Below are 20,088 nucleotides of genomic sequence, written 5' to 3'. Positions count from 1 at the left end.
TTAATTTAAACAAGTTTTGAATTGTGGTAAAATACATACCATAAAATTTATGAGTTAGCTTTTAATGATGGGTAAAACTGCAAAAAGGTGCCCATTTTTAGCTGCAGTATTAGGACTTCTTAATAAGTTAGTAGGAAGCTAAGGTTTTCCAAAAGAAGGAAAGGCAGAGAGGCAGAGAGTGGAGGACATAGTCTGGGAATACACGGTACATGGTACAGGAAATGATGTGAGCAAATTTCTGGAATAGTAAATTAGTGACAGAATGTGGAGGCCTTGGCTGTCAGCTTAAGGGAATTTGGACTTTGAAAGTCTTTGAAAGTTTTCAAACTTGGTTCATTTTAAAGGTTAGTCTTGGCAGTAACATATAGAATGGTTTAGAGGGTGGTGAGACTGATAGCAGAGACCAATTAGGAACTTATTGCAGTAGCCCAAGAAGAAGGTATGAAGGTACATAATAGGGGTAAGGCCTGACAAAGACTCAGAGCTGCTGAAATGACCAAAGCATAATTGTAGTTATTAACCAAATTGGGGCTGACAAAAGATGCTGTTATAGACAAATGATAGCATTCTCTAGAGCTAAGTTGCTTCCCAATGGAGTAGCATTATGAACTCTCAGACATGCTATTTATAAAATGTCTGCTCATTAGCCTGTTGAGCTAGTTAGAGCTTTCCTGTGATTAAACCCAGGCTTGAAAAACATGCATCAGTACAGCTTGAAAAATAGTTTTAAAACAGGAAAAATAGAGGGGTGCCTAAGTGGATCAGTCAGTTGAGCATCTGACTTTGGCTCAGGTCATGATTCGTGGGTTTGAGCCCCACGTCAGGCTCTGTGCTGACAGCTCAGAGCCTGGAGCCTGTGTTTCCATCTCTCTCTGCCCCTCCCCTGCTCACTCTCTTCCTCTCTCCCTCAAAAATAAACATTAAAAAAAATTTAAAAAAAAACAGGGAAAGTAGAGCGAAACAGAGAGATCCATTGCTCTACAGAGTATAAACAACTGTTCTTAGCATCAGCAGTAAGAGTTTTAAGGGGTCCCCTGTTGTTTGCTTCTTTTGTTAACGAGATCTTCTGAAATCATTGATCTGGACTTTGTATCACCAAATTTCTTAGCAGGCCAATTTAATCACCTGTTTCTACTGGGTCATATGTCTAGCTGGCATGATGACAACCTAAACTGTCTTGGTTTGCACTTGTTTTCTCAATACCCTGGTATATTCTAAGGTTATTGTCATACACGTGTCCTGAGTACAAGTCTCCCTTCCCCAAATTGTTGTGGGTTGTTTTCTAACTTGTTTTTTAATTGGCTAAATTAATTTTTTAAATTATTTATTTATTATTTTTTTAATGTTTATTTATTTTTGAGAGAGAGAGACAGAGTGTGAGGCAGGGAAGGGGCAGAGAGAGAGAAGGAGACAGAGGAACTGAAGCAGGCTCTGTGCTGACAGCAGCAAGCCCAAGGCTCGAACTCACAAACCACGAGATCATGACCTGAGCCAAAGTCAGCCGCTTAACTGACTGAGCCACTCAGGTGCCCCTTAATTGGCTAAATTTAAATGGACACCTGTTATTCAGAAATGCCACATTTAGTATTTAATTAATTAGTGAACTAATGAAAAGCAATAGAACTATCAAGCTAAGAAGTTTATTGGAGCAAAACTCAAATAATTTTGAGAATGAGTTGTCAAGGTGTGGTTGTGGAGTGAGGGAAGAAAGAACTTGGAAAGTAAAGGCAAACATTGATGTTCCCTTACCAGATTTGCAACACCTATGTAGATTTTGCTTTCAACCTTTATATATTCTTTTGTGTGTTTTTCTAATTGCTAGCTTTGTTCATCATGTGACAACTTGCATTTCACAGATTTCACATTTTTGGTGTGTTTGTTCCTCAGTGCCTTTTAAATTCATACCCTTGATGCCTAGCATGGTTTATATTACATAATAAATATTCAACAAATCTTATTAAATAAATATTTGAATAGGTGAATACTATTAAAAAGGAGCTGAGGGGTGCCCGGCTGGCTTAGCCAGTGGAACATATACAACTCTTGATCTTGGGGTTGTGAATTTGAGCCTCATATTGGGTGTAGAGATTACTTCAAAAGAATCTTAAAAAAAAAAAGTTGAATGATATTTTGGAATCACATTTACTACACAACTAAGGAACATTAAGATACTTTTACCTTCCTTTTCTCCCTTTTCTTCTCTATCAACATTTATTGGCACTTAGTATAGGTAAGTACCATGTTACATGCTAGAAATTACAGTGATTTGTTCTTTCAATTTGAAATAACTTGGCAGTTGATAAAAAGCTTTAAAGTTTGTTGTTTAGGGGCACCTGGTTAAGTGTCCAACTCTTGATTTTGGCTCAGGTTGTGATCTCACAGTTGGTGAGATTGAACACCGTGTTGGGCTCTGAGCTGATGGCACGGAGCCTGCTTAGGATTCTCTCTCTCCCTCTCTCTCTGCCCTTCTGTGTTTGTGTGCACATGCTGGCTCTCTCTCTCTCTCTCTCTGAAAATAAACACTAAAAAAAAGTTTGTTATTTAAAAATAGGCTGTTTTTGGATTTGATGATATGGTACAAGCATAAGGCTTACAGTTTTATTAATGGTCTGAGTCCACACGTCACAGAACCATTAGATTTTTCTATTTATTTATTTATTTATTTACAGACAGAGAAAGAGCGTGAGTGGAGGAAAGGGGGTAGAGAGAGAGAGAGACAGAGAGAGAGAGAGACAGAGAATCTTAAGCAGGTTCCACACTCAAAGCCCTATGTGGGACTCAATCCCATAACCCTGGGGGATCATAACCTAAGCCAAAATCAAGAGCCCATTGCTCAACTGACTGAGCCACCCAGGTGCCCCACCATTAGATTTTTAAATTATTTTTGTCTTTGGCAGTTATAGCTATTTTATGATTTTAAATAATTAGTGTCCGGAGTAGGCATTTTTAGCCTGAGACTGAGTCATAAAGGTAAATGTATGGTCTTGGAGGAACAAAGGCAGTCCTCTGACAGTTTGTAAATATGTGCTGTATATATTTATTTTTCTGAGGGATATAGATTCTCAAAAGAGTCCATAACCCCAAAAATGTTCCAAACAACTCTGTTTGCTTTGCTTCATTAAGCTCCCTGACTAGTGCTCTTTGCTACATTGTCTAGTGGTTAAGTGCTTGAGTAATATAGTCATAGTCCCTGTGTTTGACTCTTGGCTCTGCTATGTAATAGCCGTGTGACCTTAAACAAGTCACTTAACCTCTCTGTGATCAGTTTCCTCATCTGTAAAATGGAGATAACAATGGTACTGTGTCATGGGGTTGTGGTAAGGATTACATGACTTAATATATATATATTAATATATACATATGTATCTTAATATATATATATTAAGATATACATATGTATATTAATATATATGTAAAATATATAATATATATGTATAAATAGCTCAGAAAATGCTCAGCACATAGTACATAGTCTATCTATATTAGCTATTGTTTTTATAATTATTACATGCGTGGCATTGATGATAACGATGGTGAAAATCATGATGACTTATATCTTCCCAAAGCCACTTAAGAGTGAATAAAAATGAGCAACCATAAGAAATGTTGAATAACCAGCTGACCATTTTGGGTGAAGCTAATACAGCTTTTCTCATTCTACTTTAAGGATAGCTAGGCTCTTAAGCCTGGGTAATCTTATTTGACAGCTGAGATGAGTGTATTCAAGTTGCATTTTGACTCTTAGATTTAACTAACATGTCCACTGGTTCTATTTTTTAGCCTGGAATGGAACTGACTCACTGCCTCGGTTGTTTTTTTACCCCATGGAATGTGCATTGTTGATGGTTTACCAATGGTAAACATTGAATGGGGAAATGGGAACTTTTGATTGGCAGTCAAGGTTTTTTGGTCCCAGTGCTCCTATAAAATACTGTGACAATCTGACAAACATTTTCTTTAAGTCCCCATCTCTACCCACTCATCTCTACTGCTGAAAGGGTTAGGTGAATTAGATTAGATGAAAATTTATTCCAAAGGTCTTTAACTTTTTCTAGCTTTTGATGACCAAAGTTCTCTTTTGACAATTGAATTTCAGGGTTATTTGCCTCCCCTCAAATGCCTGAGAGTGATTGTTCTCCTTGTATTATTTTTGAGGTCTCTACCTTTTTTTTTCTTTCTTCCTTGAGCAAATAATTTCCAATTCCTGTAACAACTGCCCCCAGGAATTTGCTTCCTGTAATAATGGCTACTTCTCTCCCTGGGCTCTCCCTCTGGAAACAAACCCACTTAGGAACCCCTGATCCAAGAGTGCCAAGTAGAAATTGTGTAAAACGATTTTATTCAGATGCTGGGTATCTGTCAGTCTTAAAATACAATAGACCTATAAATAGTTGCCTGAATATTTTCAGTAGTGAAAGATTGAAGCCTAAGGTCTAAACTCTATTGCATGTTTTTCAAAGTGTGGTCCCTGGGGACAGGACCAACTACATAATTTTCAAGACCCAGTGGGAAGGGTCCCTTGTTCAAAAGTAAGAATTTCAACAGCTACAAGAGAGCATTAAACACAAGTGAAGAGTCCTTTTGAGCACAGAGCCCTGTGCAATGGCACAGGCTGTATGTCCATGAGACTAAGCCTGTGTGGAGCCCATGGCATCAGAAAATATGGAATCTGACTGGTAAATTTGATTTCTGGGGCCTACCAGAGAGTTAATGAAATAGAATCTCTGGAGATAGTGTTTGTGAATCAACATTCTTAAGAAGCTCTCCAATGTTAATTTTGTACAAACACACAAAACTGATAACCTTTCACCTATTTCTTTCATTTGCTTGGAAAGAAGAAAGCAATTCTGTCTTTTAAAAGTGTATGGCTTACTTGCCTTGATAGCTACCTGAGGTGGCTACCTTACACCACCTTCAGCTTTTCTTTTTGCTTTCTTTTCTCTTTCTCTCTTTACTTTCTTTCTTCCCTTTGCTTTTCTATTCTACATTTGTTTGGGGCCTGTCAGTAGTACGCCAGGCATGGCTTAACTTGGCTGATGATACCCAAAGCATATGAAACTATTAAAAAAAGAGAAAATTTGAGAAGAGTGAGTAAGACTTTCAATGGTTTAGGGACTTTTTCTGTAGGGATTGTGTGTGTGTGTGTGTGTGTGTGTGTGTGTGTGTTTTGCCAGAGCCCCCTTTTCTTACTAAGTTTGCTTTTACTTAAAAACAAAAATGAAAAACAAAACAAAACAAAAAAATAGAAAAGGAAAAATATTTTAGAAACAATGCTGTGAGAACAACCCCCAATTTCCAGCGTCACTCTCAGTGACTATTTGATCACATTTATTGGAATTTAATTCCAGATCAGTCCTGTTTCTTTCATGGTAAATGCCTGTCAGTGCTTGGCACTTATTTCTGCAAAATGTCTCTTCACTAAATTGCAACCTCAAGGGCTCGGGAATTCATACTGGGTAACCTGATGAGAGAATTCTTATCAACTTACCCTAAGCACTTGGTTGTAAGTTCTGAGTTTAACTGTACATCATCAAGATATTTCAAGATTAAGAAACCTCCTTTAGCACAATAAATGCTCTTTTTTCTTTTTCTTACTGGCTCGCAGTTTTCTCTGTGTGGGTGATTGTTTAAGTAGTCACTAAGCAGAACAGATGTTGTCTTGAATTTTTTCTTAATAAAAAGCTGACAGATTTTTACTAGCAGTTGTGTCTAAATTACTTATGAGATAAATTTTATCTTTATTGATTTTTTACCTCTGTTTCCTGTCCTCCCCCCCTCCAATATCTGTAGCTTTTTAACACAGAGCTTTATTACTGTGTTTTTATGTTTTGTATCTATTTATTTTTAAACTTTATTTATTTTGAGAGCGAGACAACTTGAGCAGGGAAGGGGCAGAGAAAGAGGGAGAGAGAGAATCCCAAATAGGCTCCATGCTGTCAGTGCAGAGTCTGATGCAGGGCTCAAACTCACAAACTGTGAGATCATGACCTGAGCAGAAATCAAGAATTGGATGTTCAACGGACTGAGCCACCCAGGTGCCTCATATTACTCTATGTTTTTAAAGTAATGTAAACTTTTCTGTTTCTGTTTCCATTCTCACAGTAAATGAGAGACTAAATGAAAACAACTCTTTGTAACTTTGGAATATTATGTAACCCTGAAATTCTTAAAAAATATATCCTGCTTGCTTTTTATTTGGGCAAAGAAGTTCTATGCAAGAAACACAAACTTACCATATAACTCAACTATTCCAGTCCTAAGTATTTATCCAAAAGAAGTGAAAACATATCTTTTCAAAGATTTATATATAAATGTTCATAGCAGCTTTTATTCATAGCAGTCAATAACTGGAAATTACCCAAACATTCATCAATGGGTGAATAGGTGAAACTGTGATATATGCATACTATTTAGCACTAGAAAGGAATGAAGTACTGATATGTACAAAAACATGAATGAATCTCCAAAACGTTATGTTGAGTGAAAGAAGCCAGACACAAAGGAATACATACTGCAGGATTCCATTGATTTGGAATTCTAGAAGAGGCAAAACTAATCTGCAGTGACAGAAAGATCAGTGCTTGCCTGGTTTGGGAGGGGGCTATTGACTCAAAGGGGAATGAGGGAATTTGGGAGGGGGGTGTTGGAACATTCTATATTTTGATTGAAGTGATGCTTCCATGAGTGTATACCTTTGTCAAAACTCATTTGAACTGGATGACTGCTGAACTCCTCTCCTCTCATGGACACACCAAGTGCATAGCTACACACAGAGCAATACGACTGAAAGAAATCCAGAAACTACCTATACTTTGGGTGAATGAGAAAATACTCACATCAGAATGTGCAGGTAAGGGCGAAACACACTCTTACTATTAATCTCACCCCCAGCACAACATTACACCATGGGGAGGGAACTCCCAACTTCTAGCTTCTCCCTGAAGAGCATAGGATTTGGACTTCACATTTAGTGCCCTAGCTTTTAAGATTTCCACCTGAAGGATGGGCTCCCAAAGCACCTAGCTCTGAAAGCCAATGAGGCTTGCATCCACAAAACCCTCAAGAATATAGCAAACAGGGGTGCCTGGGTGGCTCAGTTGGTTGAGCGTCTGACTTCAGCTTGGGTCATGATCTCGCAGTTTATGAGTTCAAGCCCCACATCAGGCTCTGTGCTGACAGCCTGGAGCCTGGAGCCTGCTTTGTTCGGATTCTGTGTCTCCCTCTCTCTGCCCCTTCCCCGCTCATGCTCTGTCTCTCTATCTCTCAAAAATGAATAAACGTTAAAAAAAATAAAAAAAAAAAAGAATATAGCAAACAAAGAAGCAGTCTTTAACTGGCAGTTAGCACTCAACAGCTATCCCCCCAGGCTTGGAGCAGAAAAAGGCAAAAATTTGTATATATATCAGCCTTTTCCTGAAAGGGGTCCATTTGTATACTTTGAAAGCTATTTCCCGAGGGTCAAGCTTCTAATTTAGCACACATCTAGAGGCTGACTGTGACCTCCCCAGAGACCAGGGAAACTGATGGACACCTCCCCCACTCTCTGTCTCCAGCCCCCTCCAAGTCACCAGTATTTCCCTTGAGTGAGTGTGTACACACTGTGCCCCAACTTTTTCAGCTGTTGCCCAAGGCACAGGTGTCTAGATTACCTGACTCTCAGAGCCAATGGGATTTACATTCGTAAGTCCCACAGGACTATAGCAAACAAGAAGCAGCTCTTCATGGGTGCAAGAGTTATCTCCTTGTAATTTTAGACTTGGGCCCAGTGCAGAAGGAGCAAACAAAAATGCCCATCTCCTAGTTTCTCCCTGGAAGGGGCTTAACTACATATTTTCTTTTTTCTAATTTTTTAAATGTTTATTTATTTTTGAGAGACAAAGAGAGACAGAGCATGAGCAGGGGAGGGGCAGAGAGAGGGAGACATAGAATCTGAGGCAGGCTCCAGACTCCAAACTGCCAGCACAGAGCCTGATGTGGGGCTCAAACTCACCAACTGTGAGATCATGATCTGAGCCAAAGTTGGACGCCTAACCAACTGAGCCACCCAGGCACCCCTTAACTACATACTTTCTTAGCTCCTGCCTGAGGGTCTGGCTCCCAATCAGCCCTTATCTAGGTGCTGAATGAGATCCTCCCCTTTGGGGCACTGATGGGTCTTGGCACACTCTCAACTGCTGGGAGCCACTAAGAACAAAGAAGGTGGCTTGGATAATCACACAGGTTTGGGAGACAACCAGGAGCTCAGGCCAGGCTGATAGACAAGGTTGGTTTCCTACATGGGACCACTCTGTCAAAATTGGAAGAGGTGGCTGTCTTATCGAATATACAGAAACCAACACAGACAATCAAGGAAAATGAAGAAAAAGAAATATGTTTAAAAAAACAAATTTCCAGAAACAGATGTAAATGACACTACAGAGAAAAGTAATTAACCTGATCAAATTCAAAATAAGGGTCATAAAGATGCTCACCAAGATCAGGAGACTAATGCATGAACAAAGTGAGAATTTTAACAAGGATTTTTAAAATATTAAAAAGTACCAAACAGAGGCACCTGGCTGGCTCAGTTGGAAGAGCATGAGACTCTTGATCTCAAGGTTGTGAGTTCTAGCCCCATGATGGGTGCAGAGATTACTAAAAAAGTAAAATAAAAGTACAAAACAAAAAATATGGAGCTAAAGAATACTACAACTAAACTGAAAATTTCAATAGAGAGGTTTGACAAAAGATTACATCAAATAGAAAAAAAGACCAGCAAAACTAGAAGGCAGGGCAGTGGAATTCATCCAGAGTAGCAAGAAGAAAAAAGAATGAAAAAAGTAAAGATTCTTTAGAGGACTTATGAGATATCATCAAGCAGACCAATATATACATAATAGGGGTCCCAGAAGGAGAAGAGAGACAGAAAAAGTCAGAAAGCTTATTCAGAGAAATAATAGCTAATAACTTCTCAAACCTGGAGAAATACACGAATATCCAGATCCAGGAAACCTAGAGCATTCCAAAAAGGTAAACCAAAGAGACCCATACCAACTCACATTATAATTAAACTGTCAAAAGTTAAAGACAGGAGAGAATCTTAAAAGCAGCAAGAGAAAAGCAACTTGTTATGAACAAAGGAGCCCCCATGATAGTATCAGCAGATTTTTCAGCAGAAACTTTGCAAGTCAGGAGGGAGTGGCATGACATATTCATGGTGCTGAAAGAAAATAATCATATCACATGTACACCTGAAAACTCATGTAACATTGTATATCAGCTATACTTCAATTAAAAAGTAAATTATTAAAACACAAAGGAAGGGACAAAGGAAATAAAAGAATTATAAAACAATCAGAAAACAATGAACAAAATGGCAATAGTAAGTTCTTGTCTTTCAATAATTACTTTAAATGTAAATGGACTAGATTCTCCAATCAAAAGATATAGACTGGTTGAATGCATAAAAACAACACCCATCTCTATGCTGCCTACAAGAGACTCATTTCAAGTTTAAGGACGCACATAGCTTGAAAGTGCAGAGATAGAAAAAGATATTGCATGCAAGTGGAAACCCAAAGAAAGTAGAGCTAAACTATACTTATATCAGGAAACAGACTTTAAACCAAAGACAGTAACAAGAGACATAAGCCATTATATAAACCTTTTATATAAAAGCCTTTTATATAAAAGGCTTATATATAAGTCTTGAACTCACAACCTTGAGATCAAGAGTCTCATGCTCTTCCAACTGAGCCAGCCAAGTGCCTCTGTTTGGTACTTTTTAATATTTTAAAAATCTTTGTTAAAATTCTCACTTTGTTCATGCATTAGTCTCCTGATCTTGGTGAGCATCTTTATGACCCTTATTTTGAATTTGATCAGGTTAATTACTTTTCTCTGTAGTGTCATTTACATCTGTTTCTGGAAATTTGTCTGTTTTATATAAAAGGCTTATATATAAGCCTTTTATATAAAACGGTCAATTCATCAAGATGATGTAACATTAGTAAATACTTATGCTCCCAACATAGGAGAACTTAAATATATAAAGCAAATATTAACATGTTAATGAGGGAAAAAGAGATAGCAGCAATACAATAATAGTAGGCAACTTCAGTACTCTACTTTCAACAATGGATGAAACATCCAGACAGAAAATCAATACAGAAACATTGGATTTAAACTATATATTTCATCAGATGGATCTAATAGGCATTTTACAGAACATTTCATTGAATAGCAGCAGAATACACAGTGCACATGGAACTTCTCCAGCACACATGGAACATTCTCCAGGGTAGATTTTATTTTAAACCACAAAACAAGTCTTAAAAACTTTAAGAAGATTTAAATCATATCAAGCATCTTTTCTGAGCATAATGGTACAAAACTAGAAATCAATTACAGGAAGAAAACTGAAAATTAACCCAATTATGTGGAGATTAAACAACATGCTACTGGGCTCCATAGCTCAGGGGTTAGAGCACTGGTCTTGTAAACAACATGCTACTGAACAACCAATGGATCAAATAAATTAAGAGAGAAATAAAAAAAACATCTTGAGACAAATGAGGGGTGCCTGGGTGCCTCAGTCGGTTAAGTGTCTGACTTTGGCTCAGGTCACGATCTCGCAGTTTGTGGGTTCAAGCCCCTCATTGGGCTCTGTGCTGATAGCTCAGAGGCTGGAGCCTGCTTCAGGTTCTGTGTCTCCCTCTCTCTCTGCCCCTCCCTCCTCACACTCTGTCTCTCTCTCTCTCCCTCCCTCTCTCAAAAATAAATAAAGATTAAAAAGTATCTTGAGACAAATGAAAATGGAAATAAACACACTAAACCTTATGTGATGCAGCAAAAGCAGTTCTAAGAAGGAAATTCATAGTGATAAATGCCTATAGTAAGAAAAAAGAAAGGGGGCACCTGGGTGGCACAGTTGGTTAAGCATCCAACTCTTGGTCTCAGCTCAGGTCATGATTTCATTGTTTGTGGGTTTGAGCCCCGCATCGGGCTGTGCACTGATAGTGCATAGCCTGCATGGGATTCTGTTTTTCCTTCTCTCTGCCCCTCCCCTGCTTCTGTGCACTCTCTCTCTCTCTCTGTCTCTCTCTCTCTCTGTCTCTCTCAAAAATAAATAAATAAAGTTAAAATTTTTTTTAAAAGAAAGAAAAAAGAAAGATCTCCATTAAACAATCTAACTTTGTAGAAGGAAGAAAGCAATAAAAATCACAGTGAAAATAAAGAGTCTAAAAAGATAATAGAAAAAATAAATGAAACTGAGAGCTGTTTTTTTTTTGAAAAGATAAACAAAATCCACAAACTTTTAGCTATATTTATCATAAGAAGGATAGAGAGCGCAAACAAAATTATAAATAAAAGTGGAGTTACAACTGATACCACACAAATACAAAGGATCATAAGAGACTATTATGAACAAGGGGCACCAAGTGTGGGTCTGCTTGGGATTCTCTCTCTGTGTCTCTCTCCCTCTCTCTCTCTCTCAAAATAAAAAAAATGAATTTTAAAATAAAAAAAGAGACTACTATGAGTAATCATAATCATATGCCAATGAATTGGACAACTAGAAGAAATGGATACATTCTTAAGCCTGAATTGTAAAGAAATAGAATATCTGAAGAGACCAATCTCTCTAAAGAGATTGAATCAGTAATCAAATACCTCCCAGTAAACCAAAATCCAGGATGAGATGGCTTCACTAGTGAATTCTACCAAATATTTAAAGAAAAATTAATATCTCTTCTTCTTGAAGTTTTCCAAAAATTAGAGGGAGAAACAGTTCCCTACTTTTATGAGGCCAGCATAACTTTGATACCAAAGCCAGACAAGGACACTGCATGAAAAGAAAATTAGAGGCCAATATCACTAAAGAATATAAGTTCAAAAGTCCTGAACAAATACTAGCAAACCAAATTAGTGCATTTAAAGGATCAAACTCCATGATCAAGTGGGATTTATTCCAGAGTTGCAAGAATGATTCAACATCCATACATCAGTCAATGTGATACACTACATTAAAAAAATGAAAGACAAAAATCATATGACATATCAATAGATACAGAAAAAACATTTCACAAAACTTCCAACAAACTTGGTATCGAAGGTATGTACTTCATCATAATAAAGGCCATTATTAAGCCCACAGATAACATCATACGCAATTGTAAACAGCTGAAAGCTTTTCTCTAAGATCAGGAACAAGACAAGCATGCCACTCTTGCCACTTTTATTCAACACAGTACTAGAAGTCTTGGAGCAATTAAGCAAGAAAAAGAAATAAAAGGCATCCAGAAGAAGTGAAATTGTCTCTATGTGTACATGACATGACCTTGTATGTAGAAAATCCAAAAGACTCCTTCCAAAATCTGCTAGAACTAATCAATGAATTCAGCAAATTTACAGGATAAAAAAAATCAGTATACAAAAATCAATTGCATTTCTATACCTTAACAATAAACTAAGAGAAAATTAAGAAAACAATCTCATTTTTCATAGCATCAAAAAGAATAAAATACTTAGGAGTAAATTTAATCAAGGAGGTAAAAGTTCTATATGCTAAAAACTATAAGGCATTGATGAAAAAAATTGAAGACAACACAAACAAATTGAAAGATATTTCATGCTTACAGATTGGAAGAATTAATATTGTTAAAATGTGCATAGTATCCAAAGTGATCTACAGATTTAATATAATCTCTATCAAATTTCCAATGGCAGTTTTCACAGAAATAGAAAAACAATCCTAAAATTTATATGGAATCACAAAAGATACTGAATAGCCAAACAGTCTTGAGCAAGAAGAATAAAGCTGGAGGGATCATGCTTCCTGATTATACTACATATAATATATACTATATGATAAAGCTATATAGTATTGTATAGTATTGGCATAAAAAGAGGCATATAGATCAATAGAACAGAATAGAGAGCACAGAAAAAAACCATGCATGTATGCTAAATTAATTTTTGACAAGGAAGCCAATATACAAGGAGAAAAGGATAGTCTCTCTAATATATTGGAAGGGTGCCTGGGTGACTCAGTTGGTTGAGCAACTGACTCTTGATTTTGGCTCAGGTCATGATCCCAGGGTTGCGGAATGGAACTCCGCATGGGGTTCTGCACTGAGCATGGAGCCTGCTTGAGATTTTCTCTCCCCCTCTACCCTTCTCCCCTGCTTGAATGTGCTCTCTCTCTATATATATATAAAATTTAAAAAAAGTTTTAACTAAAAAAAATAAATGATGTTGGAAAAACTGGATATCCACATGCAAAAGAATGAAATTGGAACATTATCTCACACCATATAGAAAAATCAACTCCAAATGTATTAAAGACTTGACAATAAGACCTGAAATCATAGAACTCCTAGAAGAAAACATGGAGGATAAGCTCCTTGACATTTGTCTTTGCAGTGATATTTTGGATTTGACACCAAAAACTAAAGGCAACAAAAGCAAAAATAAGCAAGTTGGATTACATTAAATTAAAAAGCTTCTGTTCAGCAAATGAAACCACCAACAAAATAAAAAGGCAACCTATGAAAGGGTATAAAATATTGGAAACCATATATCTGATAAGTGGCCAATATCTAATATATAGGGGTGCCTGGGTGGCTCACTAGGTTAAGTGATTGACTCTTGATTTCGGCTGGGGTCGTGATCTTGTGGTTTGTGGGTTTGGCCCCGTGTCCAGCTCCATGCTAACAGTGCAGAGCCTGCTTGAGATTCTCTCTCCTTCTTTCTCTGCCCTTCCCTGGCTTGTGTGCACTTTCTCTCTCAAATAAACAAATAAACTTAAAAAATATATAGAAGGGACTCCTACAAGCTAATAGCAAAAAAAAAAAAAAAAAAAAAGTAACCCAATTTCAAAATGGGCAAAGGACCTGAATATACATTTTTCCAAAGAAGACATACAAATGGATGACAAATACATAAAAGGCTCAACATCACTAACCTTCAGAGAAATGCAAATAAAAACTCCAAGATATAACCTCACACCTATTAGGATGGTTATTCTCAAAAATACAGGAGCTAACAAGTGCTGTGAAGAATATGGAGAAAAGGGAACTCTTGTACAATGCTGGTGGAAATATAAATCATTATAGTGGTTCCTTAGGAAATTAAAAGTAGAACTACCGTATGGTCCAGCTATCCCACTTCTGGATATATATCCAAAGGAAACAAAACCATTATCTTGAAGAGATATTTGCACCCCTGTGTTCATTGCAAAATTATCCACAGTAGCCAAGATGTGGAAACAACTTAAGTGTCTATCAATGGATGAATGGATCAAGGATATGTGGTATATATATGTATATACGTATATATGTATATATAAACAAACATGCACACATGCACAATGGAATATTATCAGCCTTAAAAAGAAGAAAATCTTGTCACTTGCTAAACATGGGTAAAGCTGGAGTTCATTATGCTAAGTGAAATAAGCTAGACAGAGAAATACAAATACTGCTGCATGGTATCACTTACACGTGGAATCTAAAAAAAGTTGAACTTGTAAAATCATAGAGTAGAAGAGAGGTTGCCAGGGGCTGTAGGGTAGGGGAAATAGGGAGAGGTTGGTAAAAGAGTACAAACTTTCTGTTATGAGTAAGGTCTGAGGATCTAAATTATAACATGGTCACCACGGTTGTTATACTATATTATATCAGTGAAACTTGCTAAAAGAATAGAACTTAAATCTTTTCACACACACACACACACGCACGCACACACACATAATTATGTGAGGTGATGTATGTGTTAACTCACTGTGTGTGGGGGGGAATCCTTTCACAATGTACATGTATATCAAATTGTCAGGTTGTAAACTTTAAATATTTTATAATTTTATTTGTTCAATATACATCAATAAAGCTGAAAAAAATTCCGTTATTTGAACTGTGCACAAAAAATTGGTGCATTTTATTGTATGTAAAGCGTAGTTCAATAAAGTTGATTTTTATAAACTACAAAAAATGTTTAAAGAAGACTCTCACACACATCCACGTGCACACGACCCAGGGTTAATAAATGTTAAACATTTTGTCATTTGCTTTATCTTTCTCCATATAGGAGAAATGAATTATTACCAATGAAGGTGAATTCTTAGTTCCCAGATCTATTTTCCACCCCTTCCCACCAGCAAGCACATTCATAAAGTTGTATGTTTCTTTCTCTGTCCATTAATAAAATGTATTAATAGACATCCTCATTTTACTAATGAAGATATCAAAGCTTGACAAGAACTGTGTATAGGTCATAGTTAAACAGGGAGTCAGTTAGCAGCACAGCTGGTAATAATGTTCCCAGTCATATGCTCATTCTCCAGGACTATGTTACCTAACCTGTGTTTGTGGAGCTTCTATCGTAATTTATGTAGTTATAAGGACGTTTATACTGCTCTTTATCCTCAGTTTTAAACTTTACAAAAATGTGGCTTAAATGGGAATTTAGTGTGTTGTGATGTTTCTCTAAGTGTTTAAAATGGACTCCTTGAAAACTTTCAGACTAATGTGATATTTATCAATATGTGTTTGATATCATTTCAATTGTAATTAAGCAAGAATGCAGATATTTATGTTTTTCACTCTAATTTTGCCATATAGATTACTAGATTATTTTTATTTTCTTATTTTTTTAATTAAAAAAATTAAAAAAAATTTTTTTTTCAACGTTTTTTTATTTATTTTTGGGACAGAGAGAGACAGAGCATGAACGGGGGAGGGGCAGAGAGAGAGGGAGACACAGAATTGGAAACAGGCTCCAGGCTCCGAGCCATCAGCCCAGAGCCTGACACGGGGCTCGAACTCACGGACCGTGAGATCATGACCTGGCTGAAGTCGGACGCTTAACCGACTGCGCCACCCAGGCGCCCCAATTAAAATTTTTTTTAATGTTTATTTATTTTTGAGAGAGAGAGAGAGAGAGAGAGAGAGAGAGAGAATGGGGGAGGGGCAGAGAGAGAGGGAGACCCAGAATCAGAAGCAGGTTCCAGGCTCTGAGCTGTCTGCACAGAGTCTGATGTGGGGCTCGAACCCATGAACCACAAGATCATGACCTGAGCTGAAGTTGGATGCCCAACCGACTGAGCCACCCAGGCGCCCCTATTTTTATTTTTTTTTTAATGTTTATTTTGAGACAGAGTGTGAGAACGCATTAGTGGGGGAGGGGCAGACAGAGAGGGAGAGAGAGAGAATCCCAAGCAGGCCCTGTACTATCAGCGCAGAGCCTGATGTGGGCTCAAATTCACAAACTGTGAGATCATGACCCGAGCCGAAATCAAGAGTCAGATGCTTAACTGACTGAGCCATGCAGGCACCCCTAGATTACTAGATAATTTTTAAAGCAACTAACACCATTGATTCCTAATGCTTCAAACTCCAATTAGCTGGCTGCATTTGACTGTTTTGCATTGGAGGGGTTCAGAACATGCCACTCCAAAATATGAAACTTTGGCATGTTGATTATTTTGAGCTGAGAGTACTTGAGAAACAGCAAATGCACGAAGCACTCTACCCTGTCCCTTTTTACCTAAAAGCAGGCCATAAATTTCCTATGAGAAAGGTAGTTTTTCTGTACCAGGAAGAGAACATTCTTTTTTTTCTCCCAGTTTTATCAAGATATAATTGACATTTTAACATTGTATAAGTTTCAGGTGCACAACATAATGATTGGATATATGTATACATTGCGAAATGATCACCACGAAAAGTTCAGTTGACATCCATCACTTAAGAACATTCATATCAGAGATCGGGATTCAATGCCCAAGTGGACATATACAACCTGCTAAAGTAACCCTTAGCTTCTCCACTACAGTTCCTAGTCATTTTCCCACAGTTTATTGTTCTTAGCGCAAGCCCCTTGATCTTGCTACATCCCTAGAGTTCTTCATTTTTTGTGTAAAAAGTATATAAGCTTTTGTGTCTAAAGTCATCTTCAGGTCTTCATTTTCTTTCTGAAGATTCCTGTGTACATGAAAAATATTAAATACATTTGCATACTTTTCTCCTTCTAATCTATTCTATGTCAGTTTAATTCATATGCCAGCCATGGAACATAAGAGGACAATCTCTCCTCTCCTACAACATGTATATGACACAGACACAGGGACTGATTTGACATGTCTTGCATTTACTTTTGGTTTATCTTTTTTTTTATGGTCCAACTTCTATATTGTCCAGATTTTTTTCCTTCAGTTCTAATGTTCATATTTCAAAAGCTTATAGATCTTGAGGGACAAAAGAAGAGTTTAGCTGGTTTTAAGTATTTTGTAATAATGAAGCTGATTTCCTTTGTAATCTTTTGGGGAAAGTCATACAAACAGTTCTCTCAAAGAAGACTACTAATTTTGGTTTTCTCTAGCAGATAATTTGGCCTTTTTCTTCTTGAAAATAGCAATTGTTCTGATTAGGAAAATAATGAATGAAATAATTCTTTTCTTTATAGAAGTAACAAAAACCAGTTGTGAACTCAAGTTTAAGTTCACAATGGAGTGTAGAGTACTTTTTTCTTACCCTTTAGAATTTGAAAGCTGTACCTTCATTTGCTTGTCATTTTAGATACAACTTCAATTCCCATTGGCTATTGACTCACATATCACAATGGAACCTAAGCCTGCTCCTCCAACGAGTCCAATATCAACATTTTGGCAACATATTGTAATGTCACTCAAGCCTCATTCTGGGATGGCTACAACTAGATTATGAACGTTACTCACCCAGTGATGCATTCTCTTTGTCAACAATATCTGATAATTGTTGAGATGACTACATCAGACTAGCTGTGCCACAGGCACTATTGTGTCATTGGTGACTGGTATGGAGAGTAGGGGTGGAAGGGACTCTTCTTGGTGCTGTGGAAGATGAAGAACTCCACTCTCCTGTGGTGGGGAAGTGTGACACTTTAAGAATGGAGACAGCAGAGATTCTAAAGATCCACAGCTGACACTGAAGACACAGAATTGTCCTGAATTCTCCTTGGTTTTTGGACAGCGAGTCATAAGTTAATATATAAAGATTAGCAACTGAAGTACAGCCTGGGAGAGAGTCCTGAGAAATCTGCTTTGGAACATTTAATGGTGACATTTAGGTAAGGGATATGGGTGAAGCCAGTATGGACATGGGCCTCAGGGGAATGTCCCTCAGGTGAAGTATGTTGGCAACACCCTCAATAGCTGAGAAGGTGTGAGCATTCTGAGGAAATGAAGTGGTTTATCATTGTGAACATCAAGAATTGGCAGTAGTGATCTGGGAATGAGATCAAGGTGACAGAGAATGGGAGGTAAAATCTTGGTGGGAAAATAACACTCTTTCTCACGTTTTAGCACACAATGGACTGTTCCAGAGAAAGTTTCTTTGAGTTGAGCATTTTGTCAAAGCAAATCATTAAAAGAGAAGAATGCTTTGAGAAAATATTTGAGAACTTGGATCTTTTCTAATTGTCTTTTTTATATAGCTCTGTTCCCTTTAGCAGACCTTTTATTAACTCTCAGGCTCTTGTTCTTCTCATCTTTTCCCTATGTGATTTGGTATACCGGGTCAAATTTGCCATCCAAAGGTGTCTGTGTTTCATTTCTAATGTGCTGTGGAAGTGTATCAATGTCTTCCTTGATATCAATCTCAAAAGCTTTATGTCTTTACCTGGAAAAACAGGTCATTACTGTTATATCTTTTACAAATTATGTAAATTAAAAAATATGTAAATTTAAAAAATTTACATTTTCAGTGTAAACTACTCCTTGAAGGGAATTTATTCTTTTAATTTCTATAATCTTATTTGCATTAATTTTATCTCTTGCAACCTTAACTGGGTGGCCTAATTTATTGTATTAAGAGCATTTTATTCATGCTCCTCGTGATTTTAGTGACTTTAATCACTTCTTAGAATTTACATTTCCAGGCTTGAAGAGTTCCCTATTTTTTTTAGGGGCGGGTTCCTCATACATTAGACTCTAGGCCTTTTGGTTATGAGATCTGTGCAGGTTTTTCCAGAATTCTTTGTTTTCTCCTGCTGTGGTTCAGGGAAGGACAAGCAAAGTATGGGCATAAGTGTTCTTGAAAGCTTACGGATTTCCTCTATATCAATAACAAGAGTTTTGACAGTTAAGGCAATTACCTCTTCAGAGTGTGATAAATTCATCTTATAACTGAACGTGAGAAACACATTTTTCTATGCCAACCGATTTCACCTGGCTATCCGAAAGTACAGTGTTCTCACTGAAGCCTTTCCAAAGCCAAGGCGAAAAACAAAGAAACAATTACCATTTCGGAAAAGCGAAAACCTTTTTTTTTTTTTTTTAATTCTTCCGGTTAGTGAAAAAGCGAACTTTTGGCTGGGGGGTGGGGAGCTTTTACTTTCTTTTCTTATAGAATAAGTATGTAACCAAACCATTCTTGGTTTCTTAGAAGTTAGAGCTCAATAGAAACTCATTCTGGGAAATAGACACAGTATTTAATGCCAGATTAGTTTCTGCTATTACATTTCTGCTATAGTGATCTGCTATTACGTTAAAAACATTTTACAAATTAGTCCGAATTACATGTATTTTAAGAGTGAGTGGGTTCACATTTGTTTTTTAGAAGGCATAAATCATAATACCTTAACAAGGTAATAAAAGATAAACGCTATTGTCTTGCACAAGACTTGGCTAATACTTTCGGATTTATTTCGGAAGCTCTCACAGACGACGCCTAGCAATATACTGGCCGTTGGCAGAAACACGAGCCACCCTAAAAATCCCAAAATTTTGGCTTCCGCCCAAGGTGTGTAGCCCGTATCCATAGAGACCGGAAAAAGCGTCCCCTAGCCGGGCGGGCCCCTGCCTCTTCTGATCTAAATGCTTCCGTTTTCTATTGGAGAAAGAAAACGGAGATTTGTGTGAGCGCCCGCGGAGCACTTTCTCAGTACTGTTTTCGTTGAGTTCCTGGCCGAACCACAACTCCCAAGATGCCACCACGTTCTAGAGCGGTCAGAAGAGCAGTTTCCGGTTTTGGCCAACGCGCCTGCGCACTAGCTCTGACTTTATTGGTTCGAACCGCCTCGTGCGATGCGCGTCACGGCGACGTGCAGTCGTGGGGGCGGGAAGACGCGGCG

The 20,088-nt window shown here is 37.5% G+C and overlaps 1 protein-coding gene and 1 long non-coding RNA gene across 3 annotated transcripts in view; one reads left to right on the top strand and one right to left on the bottom strand.

The window, feature by feature from the left end:
• LOC106965410 (uncharacterized) overlaps nt 1–20,076 on the bottom strand; it is a 54,394-nt gene extending 34,318 nt beyond the window's left edge. For both annotated transcript variants that reach the window (XR_008300036.1, XR_008300037.1), the window contains exon 1: nt 17,511–20,076. This is a non-coding gene — a long non-coding RNA (uncharacterized LOC106965410). The remainder of the gene's footprint in view (nt 1–17,510) is intronic.
• The window catches only part of ADIPOR2 (adiponectin receptor 2), a 78,126-nt gene continuing 75,843 nt past the window's right edge, over nt 17,806–20,088 (top strand). The window contains exon 1 of the mRNA XM_027073959.2: nt 17,806–18,084. The gene's annotated coding sequence lies outside the window, so the exon portion shown is untranslated. The remainder of the gene's footprint in view (nt 18,085–20,088) is intronic.

Source organism: Acinonyx jubatus, chromosome B4 (genome assembly GCF_027475565.1).
Source record: "Acinonyx jubatus isolate Ajub_Pintada_27869175 chromosome B4, VMU_Ajub_asm_v1.0, whole genome shotgun sequence".
Classification (NCBI taxonomy): domain Eukaryota; kingdom Metazoa; phylum Chordata; class Mammalia; order Carnivora; family Felidae; genus Acinonyx; species Acinonyx jubatus.
This window is presented reverse-complemented; position numbering and strand designations above follow the sequence as displayed.